This window comes from Homarus americanus, unplaced genomic scaffold (assembly GCF_018991925.1).
Source record: "Homarus americanus isolate GMGI-L3 unplaced genomic scaffold, GMGI_Hamer_2.0 scaffold30768, whole genome shotgun sequence".
Taxonomy (NCBI): domain Eukaryota; kingdom Metazoa; phylum Arthropoda; class Malacostraca; order Decapoda; family Nephropidae; genus Homarus; species Homarus americanus.
In genome coordinates, this window is record NW_024746690.1 from 1,130,981 (window position 1) to 1,142,500 (window position 11,520).

At 39.2% G+C, this 11,520-nt stretch overlaps 1 long non-coding RNA gene across 1 annotated transcript in view; it reads left to right on the forward strand.

Moving 5' to 3' along the window:
- LOC121879399 overlaps positions 1–11,520 on the forward strand; it is a 33,619-nt gene that overhangs the window by 1,536 nt on the left and 20,563 nt on the right. The window lies entirely within an intron of this gene.

Below are 11,520 nucleotides of genomic sequence, written 5' to 3' on the forward strand. Positions count from 1 at the left end.
TGTGTATACAAGATGTAACTAACCTAACCTAACCCAAAATATATATGAACGACTCGAGTAACACCAAACAGCAGACGTAAACAAACATACGTACACCTGCATATTTCAGAGGGGTCTCATTAAGCCCAGGTGGCCCAGGTAAACTGCCCAGGTAAACTGCCCAGCCAACCATGCATGGGACATCTCGAGGCGAAAATAATGTCTGAAAAGTTTGAGGGAAATAACAGGGAAATAACGTTAAATCTTGACAAATAGATTCATATATTTTTTGGTGGGGTATAATGTAATTTTTTATATATTAAGTTTTATAATATATGTATTTTTTCTTAGAGAGAGAGAGAGAGAGAGAGAGAGAGAGAGAGAGAGAGAGAGAGAGAGAGAGAGAGAGAGAGAGAGTTTATTTTCTGATTATGAAATACTTGTCGGCCATTTTGAATTTATTTTTATTATATTCTGGTATATATTATGACCCTTATGTATATTACCAGGACACACACACACACACACACACACACACCTGTAATATTTCTAGACTAATAGCCTAACACAGGTATAGAATCATTATAAACAGATTTTTTTATTCATTATTATTATAAAGCTTTACTGAACTATATAAATCCCTCTGTTTATATACATTCCTCTAATAATTATTCTCTAGCACTATACTATATAAACAAATTAATTATATCCCTTATTTAATTTATATCACAAGTTCTAATAAATACCAATAAGTATTTTTAGGATTAATTATATAAGAAATAATATTATATAATCGCTAAATTAATTATCCACTTACTAAATATATTTCAACTTATAAAATATACTTTAATTATATAATCACGTCACAGGTGCATCATAATTAACCCTTTTCTAATATAAATCATTTAGTCATATATTTCCCATTATAGGTAATGTGTATAATTATTCCACTCAATTATTGGCGAAACCTCGTGGATTATAGGCAGAGAGATGAAGCAAATAATTATACGGTATATAACCAATTTAATCAATAATAACTATATAAATCTCCAAGCCACAAGAATTTAATTTTTATATATATACAAGATGGAAGTCACTGTGTGTTCAGATACTTTGTCTTTTATTAAAACTTTGTAGCCTTATAATTAGTTGTGGTTGTGGTTGGTGTTGTGGTGTTGGTGGTTGTTGTTGTGGTGGTGGTGATTGTTGTTGTGGTAGTTATTGTTCTCATTGTTGTTGTTGTGGTTGTCGTTGTGGTGATGGTGATTGTTGTTGTGGTAGTTATTGTTCTCATTGTTGTTGTTGTTGTTGTTGTTGAAAAAATTATCAAATACAATAATGTATAAAGATTAAATGAATCCTAACACTTCATAATTATATAAAACAACAACAACAATTATTTATTTATTTTTATCACGAATGAAAGTTTATATAGAAGAGATTTACATCATTATTTCCCGTTATAGAAATTATCTCCAAAACTATCTCTCTCCGCCCCCCCAAGTATATAGATTATTATTATAAATTTATTTCAGGTGTTTATTTTCTTAGCTTAGAGTTTAATGAATGTTTATTATTATTATTATTATTATTATTATTATTATTATTATTATTATTATGAACAAATTATATAAGAAATTACTGTTTACAAATTTATTCCCAAGACTATAATTTATTTCCGGCCACTTAACAGTTTATTCTCAATGACTATAATTTATTCCCAATATTCTTATAATGGCTGCGTTTTCACTGTTTACATACATAATGTGCACATATGAACGTAATTAACACGCGCTGTATGTCTTAGTTCGTGTACACATGTATGAATATATTTTTACATACATACATACATTCATACACACACACACACACACACACACACACACACACACACACACACACACACATACACACACACACACACACACACATACATACATACATTCATACACACACACACACACACACACACACCCAATATAGGTTCCCTCAATCAAGCAGGCTTGGGTGGCCTGTGTGCCATCAGTGTATGCAGATGAGAATGTCTCTCCCTCTCTCTCCCTCCTCCCTCCCTCCTCCCTCCCTCCCTCCTCCCTCCCTCCCTCCTCCCTCCCTCCCTCCCCTCCCCCGATTCCCACCCACCTCCACTCCTTCCATGTTTCCCACCCTCCTCCTCCTCCCTTCCATGTTTCCCTCCCTCCTCCATCTGCCTCCCAACTCCTCCTTCCCTCTCTCCCTCCCACCCAAATCCTACCTTCCCCCTCCCCCTCACTCTAAAATCCAGCTGTACCCCCTCCCTCACCCCTGCTTCCCCCCTCCCTCATCTACCTAACTAATAATCCTCCCCAACTCCCCTCTTCCCTTCTCTCCATGATCCTTCCCCTTCCCCTCCTCCCCTTTCTTCCCCAACCAACTAACCCCCACCCCACCTCCCCCCTACTCCCCAACCCCCACCATGGGAACTTTGATTGTTATGACTGAGTTCTTTGTGGCCTTATATGCAAATTAGGTGCGGCTGCTTTCATATTGTGTGTGTGTGTGTGTGTGTGTGTGTGTGTGTGTGTGTGTGTGAACGCGAGCGATTTTGGTGCTTGTGATGACCTACTCTAAGGGTGAGAGTTGTATATATGTATAGTCTTTACCTGTTGCTTTCTAGGGTGACTTTCTTCCCTTTCCTCCCTTTCTCCCTGTTTATTTATCTCCCTATTTCCTCCCTTCCTGCTTACTTTCTCTCTAACCCCTTCAGGAGGTAGGGGGGGGGGAAAGAGAGGTAAGGTCCCCTGCTGGAGATCTGCTCACAATACCCTGTCAACCCTGGCAGCAGAAGGTGAAGGCTGCCACAGTTACCCTTCCATAGTGTTGGGAGTTGGCTGTCCTCAAGCGGGGGTGGAGGTGTGGAGGTTGGGTGGGTGGAGGTGGGGGAGGAAGTCAGAAACATGCTTAGCTGCCGAACACACACACACACACACACACACACACACACACACACACACACACACACACACACAAACACCCCACATATTGACGTAATCTCAAACACACACACACACACACACACACAGGTAGAAAAGGTAAATGGTTTACTCCAGGTGTTTTAGCGGCTACAAGAAGGTCTGGAGGAAATACAAAAGAAAAATAAAAATGGAACCAAATAAAATAACCTTTGTAGATTTTTGGTCCCAGTAAAATGATTATGTAGCGAACCCCAGATCCAAATGGAAGACGGTGAGGCCATCAGTCCCCACACACACACACACACACACACACACACACACACCTACACACTTACACACCAAACATACAGGCACATATATTACTTATACACACACACACACACACACACACACACTACTCAGATGGTTCTATAAGATAACTACCTCCCCTGAATAATTCGCCTCCCCCAGATAACAACTACCCCAGGATAACTACCTCCCAGCATAACTACCCCAGGATAACCACCTCCCAGTATATAACTACCCCCAGGATAACTACCCCCCCAGTATAACTACCAACAGGATAACTACCCCCCATTGTCATTGAAGCTATACTGTTATTTTGTTATTTACTACACAATAATTCGTCTATAAATTAACTAAAGGTTCATCGGTACAAAAAATACAAAAAAAATACAACAAATATAAATAAATACAAAAAAAAATACAAGGTGGAATAAAAAATTAGGAAAATGAATGATTCGAGGTGTAAGGAAGAGTTGTATAATGATTAGAGGAGACTGGAGGATTGGAACAGTCGTGTGAAGATTGACTTTGGTCTCTTGAAAAGGTTTACGAGACTCAAGTGTCGACATAAATCTTATATTTCCCTTATTTACCATTGTGCTTGTGTCTCCTCCACCCTCACCACCCACCCACAACACCCACACCCACACCACCCACACCACCACTACCCACACCCACACCACCCACCCACAACACCCACACCACCCACACCACCCACAACACCCACACCACCCACAACACCCACACCACCCACATCACCACTACCCAGAATACAGAATAAACTACAAAAATAATCTCAACATCACCACGAATACATAATGTAAGTCAATACAGTACAGGTACAGTAATTTCCTCACCTCTTACAGCATCTTGAAGGTTTAGTGTTAAAGAGGGAAGAAATATTTAAAAAAAATAGCGTTTGTTTATGGTTCTGGAAAAACGATTCACCGATTCTAGTTGATCAATAAAAAGATTCACAGGTACTCGAATCAGTTTTATTTCGAATCGTTTTTCCTGTTAATTTTCGAATCAATTTCCCTTGTTAATACCCGAATCAGTTGTTCTTTTAATCTTCAGTTGAATTTTTCTGTTGATAACCATGTTAGCTGAAGCACCTAAAATAATAATAACAATAATAATAATAATAATAATAATAATAATAATAATAATAATAATAATAATAATAATAATAATATTTAACATATTTAACAAACACATATTTACTAAACCTGTTAATACTTTATGTTAATTACGTTAATATACATATTTGTAATGGATGTTAACCAGAGAAAAATTAACAATGTTGTTTAGATTAATTATTATGTAGAGAATGTTAGTAATATATTGACATAATTTATCTGATGTTATTATTATTATTATTATTATTATTATTATTTTTGTTGTTGTTGCTATTATTATTATTTTATTATATTAACTTTATTATCATTGCTATTATTATTACCATTACTTTATTACTATTATTATTATCGTCACTATCAATGCTAAACACTATTATTTAACATTTAATTATTCGTATCATTTTTATTAATACATTGCTTGTGCTGTCATTCTTATCAGTATAATATAAATAATTAATAGTGTCAGCCTATTATCGTATTACTATAATTAATCAAAACATTATTATACTATTAAAAAATACTCATTGTTTGTTATTATTATTGTTTATATATTTTTGTTAGGAGTTAATTAAATATATTAATTTGTTGACTTGTACTGATTAAATTATAAAGTTTGAGTTGGTTTGTTTAAGGTCTGTTGACATCACGGCATCCTTGACTCTTCTGTGTTTTATTTGGATCACCTGAAGATTAACTACCCTAACCTAACCTAATCTAACGTAACCTAACGTAACCTAACCTAACAACGTAACGTAACGTTCCCGTCTATAGCAATAGGGTGTTAAATTATAGGGTTAAAATAAACTAGGGGTGTCTAATCTTCACGTCAGTACCAGTAGCTGTGTAGGGGGGGGTAGGGGGAGGAGGAAGGGGAAGTGAAGAGGACGGAGGGGAGGAGAAAGGTGGGGGAGGAGGGAGGAGGAGGAAGGTGGAGGAAGAAGGGTAGGGGGCAGGTTGGTCATTGTCGTCCATATGCAAATTCAAGGGAGAGAAATTTTTAGCACACATACTGTAGTCTTCTCCCCTCTTCCTCTTATTCCTCCCAATCACACACAACACTGAAGATTAACCACCCTAGTACTATTTGGGAGGATATGGTTAGGTTAGGTTTGGTAAACATTCAGGTAATTAATCTCCAGGTGAACATACAATAACCCCACCATTGTTTACACCACCAACACCTCCATTTCACCCCCTCCCCCACCATCCACCCCCCTCCCCCACCCATCACACCCCCTCCCCCACCCATCACACCCCCTCCCCACCCATCCACACCCTCCCCACCCATCACCCCCCCTGCACTACGACCCCCCCACACACACACACACACACACACACACACACACCCAATGATTCACGTTTGGCCAGAAAGGCAACCAGCCAATCAGATTACAGAAATAACCTCCTTAAAGGGTTCTCTTAACCTCAAGTGTTGTGTCGAAAATGGAAAGGACTGGGACGAACCCTTGTTAAAACCCCGAGGACCCGCCCATGTAGAGGAGGAGGAGGTCCCTGTGTGTGTGTGTGTGTGTGTGTCAGGGCGCCGCCGTCACCAAGGAGACAGTCAGATCATTTTCCTGCCACTCCGTCGTCTTTTTAAGGGGATTACGGCAAAAGTCGCCTCATTAAAAGAGCCTTGACTGAGCAGCAGCCCGTCAGACTAATAATGTACAGTGATCGCCATACTCACCTCCCTCCCCCTCCTCACCCCTCCCTCCCCCTCCCTCCACCCCTCCCTCCCTCCCTCACCCCTCCCTCACCCCTCCCTACCCCTCCCTCACCCCTCCCTACCCCTCCCCTCACCCCCCCCCCCTCAGTCAGGGAAACCATTTGTCACCTTCCCACTTCTTCTTCTTCTTCTTCTTCCTCTTCTTCTTTTTCTTCTTCTTCCCTTTTTCTCTTCTTTTTTTTGGAAGGTGGGGGGGGAGAGGGAGGGGGAGAGATGAGAGGGGGGAACTCAAGAAGTAAAATTTCCCGCAATTTTTAAGCATATAGGAAATATTTATACAAGTTGCTGGGATAGAATGGTCGTTATCATTTTGAAGGCTGCAATTTACTAATGAAAAAAGAGAGAGAGAGAGAGAGAGCTGGCGGCACACATTTCCCCCGCCTCATAGGGTGACGTCACAAGAAGAACGCGCTCTGATTGGCTAGACGGCGGGGGGGAGGGGCGGCTCAGGGTGACAGAAACCATTACTCACGTGGGGGAGGGAGAGGGGGAGAGGGGGAGAGGGAGGGAGAGGGAGGGAGAGAGAGGGAGAGAGAGAGAGAGGGAACGCACACCCTCATCCAACACTCTGTCAGGATACTCAGTAGTGTTCAAAATACATTCTTCAAAATATTCTTCACGGTAAAAAAAACCCCATAAAAGGTTGTTGTTGTTGTTATTGTTATTGTTGTTGTTGTTGTTATTGTTATTGTTATTGTTCTTATTATTGTTGTTGCTGTTATTGTTGTTGCTGTTATTGTTGTTATTGTTATTGTTGTTGTTATTGTTGATATTGTTATTGTTGATATTGTTATTGTTGTTGTTATTGTTGTTGTTATTATTATTGTTATTGTTGTTGTAGGTCTGGGAGGCCTTTTTGCACTCAACGTTCCGTGATAAATTGCACGCTGGGAACGCATAGAGTAAACATTTCTCACCCTGGGAGGAAGAAGGAAGGAAGGAAGGAAGGAATAGGGGAAGAAAGATGAAGGATTAAGGAGGAAAGAAGGAAGGAAATAAAGGAAGACAGAAAAAAGAAGGAAATAAAAAAAGCAGGAATGAAAGAAAGAAATAAAGAAAGAAAGAAAGAAAGAAAGAAAGAAAGAAGAAATAAATAAATAATTAAAAATAGAAAGAAAGAAAGAGAGAAAGAAGAGAGAAAGAAAGAAGGAAAGAAAGAAACCATTTAAGTAGAGAGCACTACTGTCAGCTACACTTTCCTATTATTAGTCTGAAGAGAAATATGCTGAGCTGAACACCACAAATGTTGCCTTACACACACACACACACACACACACACACACACACACACACACACACACACACACACGGACTCTTCCTGCGTGCGCCACATCGTAAAGAGGGGGGGGAAGAAGAGAGATGGAAATAGGGAAAGAAGGAATGGAGGAGGGAGGAAGAGGAGAGAAGAAATAGGAGGAAGAGAAACAGGAAAAGGAAGAAGACGAAGAGGAAGGAAAGGGAATTGAATGAAATGAACGCCCCAGACAAATAAAAATCACAATTACACTTATTTTTCCTTCCTTCCTTCCTTCATTCATTCCTTCCTTCCTACTTTCCTTCGTTCCTTCCTTCCTTCATTCATTCATCCAATCCTTCCTTCCTTCCTTAATTCCTTCATTCATTCCTTCCTTCCTTCTTTCCTTCCTTCATTCATTCCTTCCCTCATTCCTTCCTTCATTCATTCATTCCTAGTTCCCTTCCTTCATTCATTCCTTCCCTCATTCCTTCCTTCATTCATTCATTCCTAGTTCCCTTCATTCATTCCTTTCTTCCTTCTTTCTTTCCTTCATTCATTCCTTCCCTCATTCCTTCCTTCATTCATTCATTCCTTCCTTTCCTTCATTCATTCTTTCATTCCTCTACCTGACATAAACACCGCCCACGCCCACAGGACACGTAGTATGAGCACACACACACACACACACACACACACACACACACACACACTACACACACACACACACACACACACACACACACACACACACACACACACGGTCAATATCTATAGGCACGACGCGTGAATGAAGATTTACTTAAGCTGTATCATAACCTGAGGCTCTCAACCAGTTACGGCCTCTTAAGATAATCACTTTACAAGACTGACATTTTGTAAGTACATATTTTGTAAGTGTGTGTGGATTAAGTACATATTTTGAAAGTGTGTATGTGTGTGGGTATAGTCCATAAGTATATAATCTATAAGTGTATCGCCCCGTTAATGGAAGTGTAGAAATTTGTAAGTATTATTATTATTATTATTATTATTATTATTATTATTATTATTATTATTATTATTATTACTAAACCTAACCTGACCTGACCTAACCTAACCAAACCAAACCTAACCTGACCTGACCTGACCAAACCTAACCATCAGTCACCCATGGCGATAGAGAAGCTGACACTGTGATGAACGGCGTGTTTACTTTTCTCACTTAATCCTCAACTTACATCCTCCCCCTTCTCTCTCTCCCTCTCTCCCCCCCTTCTCTCTCTCTCTCTCCTCTCTCTCTCTCTCTCTCTCTCTCTCCCCCTTCTCTCCTCTCCTTCTCTCTCTCTCCTCCTCCTCTCCCCCCTCAGCAGTCTTCTTTCCTCTGACTGATCTCATTGACTCATCTCAGCTTAAACTCAGCTTGACTTCATCTTATTTCAGCTTAACTTCAGTTATTTTCAGTTGATTTCATTCTCTTTTTGTCTGTCTGTCTGTCTGTCTGTCTGTCTATCTGGATCTAATCAACCAATCACCAGCTTCGATATAACCCGTACCTGAATCAATCTAACCAATCACGTGCTTTGATACAACACGTTTACCTGTATCCACCCAACCAATCACCTATCTCAATACAGTACATAGCTGCAACTAATTTTAACCAATCACCAATCACCTTCTTCAATACAACAACACACCTGAATGAATCTAACCAATCACCAATCACCATCCTCGATACAATCACACCTCACCTTCAATCTAATCGTAATTATTTCTCTCTAAAAAAAAGTAAATAAAAATCAATAAACACAAAGAAAAGAAAAAAAATAAATGTATCAAGAACTCGACTGCCATTAGTGAATCCTCTTAAAAAGGTATTTGAAGTCCATTTACGTCATCTGAATCCCTTTACACCACCTAAATACCATATAACCTGAATGGCAACTAACGATCCTATACACCCACCAAACGACCTTAATCTAATTCTATCTCTTCTTTCTTTTTTTTTTCTTTCATTTTCTATCTCTTCTAAAACGGGATGTGATCAAAAGGGTCAATGAAATTAGTATACCAAATCTCTCTCTTCTTCCTTCATTCCTTCCTTTCTTTCTTCCTTCCTCCTCTTTCCTTCCCTACTCCTCTTCTTCTTCCCTTCCTTCCGCGTCTCCTCTTCACCTCTTATATACATAGATTCTCTTCACCTTGGTTTTTTGGGGGGGTTCTGTGACGTGAGGTGAGGTGAGGTGAGGTGAGGTGAAGTGAGGTGACGTGAGGTGAGGATAGAGTGAGTGTAAGGTGTCTCAGAGCTCTTGCAGTGAGGATAGAGCAACTAGTGTGTCTCAGAGCTCTATAAGTACATATAGAAGTGTCTTAAATAAACTAAAAAATCATTATGAAATTCTTTAAGTAATCATAAATAACGACAAATATATATAAACCGGTATAAATTTGTCTATTTCTTTATATATATACATATTCGTATATTCCAAACTTTCGTCGTAATTCTTTTGAGATTTTTCACTTTGAAATTTTCGTACAAATGTTGGTGTTGGCTGCGACACGACACGAGTTTCTTTTTTCCGGTTTATGAAAAATTCTCGGCACTCACTATTTTATTGAGTCGAACCCGCCACCATTTTCTAGATATTTTTCTATATTTTCTTTTAGGTTGTGTTCAGTCAAGGTAACTCCCGCCTTTTCTAACCTTACTGATGGTTGTTTGTCGTCTGTGAGGGATATTTATCTTAAAATTCACTTTAATACAACCAGTAATTAATTTTGGGTTATCCTTGTGACGTCATCATCCACAAAAACACGAATAATAACATAAATAAGAACATTTACAATAAGGCGTAGTAAAAAAACAACTTATTTGACTTATTTAACAGTGATGGACTTCAAATACAACTTATTTTCACATATTTACTCCCCAAAAAGCAAAAAAATAAGAAAATTAATCAGATACGCGCATTTACTTCTAATAATTCGCATGTAAAGTCACCCTGATATTCTACTTAAGGACACAATCACTTACAAAGAAAAGTCTCGTATTTAAGTAATAATCAATTGAAATCAGAATAAGAACTATGCCTGTTATCTGTCAACGTGTTTATGACAGTATGACAGATGCTTGACAGACGCTTGACGGTATGACAGACGCTTGACAGTATGACAGATGCTTGACAGACGTTTGACAGACGCTTGAGAGTATGACAGATGCTTGACAGACGCTTGACAGACGCTTGAGAGTATGACAGACGCTTGACAGACATGACAGTATGACAAATGCGTGACAGCTTGATGTAATATGACAGGTCAGACTTAAAAGTTATTTAGGCACTGAGTATTTAACAGCAGCAAGTGACAAGACAAAAATACAAGTACAGATTATATTGATGTTATGTATACCTGTGTGAGTGAATGTATATGTATAAGAGAAGATAATACATGTATAATGAATGATACAATGAATAATGAAGATTCCAAAAATAATGAATAAATATTAGATGATAATTTGTCCCATTTTATCTCTCTCTCTCTCTCTCTCTCTCTCTCCCTGTCCCAAATTTATCACGTATAATATTAAGGCCAAAGACGGATTGAGTGACCCTAGGGAAAGTCATTGCAAAAATTAATTTAAACCACAAACTGGGTAATTTGTGATAATTGTCCTTCGAGAACGCTAGGTAATTATGGCTTTGTGGTGAGCTGGGCTGAATTTGTTGACGATGCTATGAGAGAAGGAGGAGGGGGAGGAGGGGGAGGGGGGAGGGATGGAGGGAGAGAAGGGAGTTGCCATGGTGGTGGTGCATTGGAAAATATTGACTACTAGTTGTGATATCGATCTCCCTCTCCCACACACTCTCCCTCCTCTCTCCCTTATTCCCTCTCCCACAAATTCTCTCTCTCTACTTCTCCCTTACCTCACCATCTCTCTCCTTCCCTTCATCCTCACTCCTCTCTCTATCTCTCCTTTGTTCTTCATAGCTCTCTTTTTCTTTCTCCCTCCTTCCACCTCCCGCACTCTCTATTTTCTCTCTATGTGGGTAAGAGAGAGAAAGAGAGAGAGAGAGAGAGAGAGAGAGAGAGAGAGAGAGAGAGAGAGAGAGAGAGCCCAACAATCTCACCGACTTGGCAACACTTATCCAAAAGTATCCAATAAGATTAGATGATTGGCTGATGGGCTATTCACTGGCCAATAGGTGGACAGTGATCGCCAAC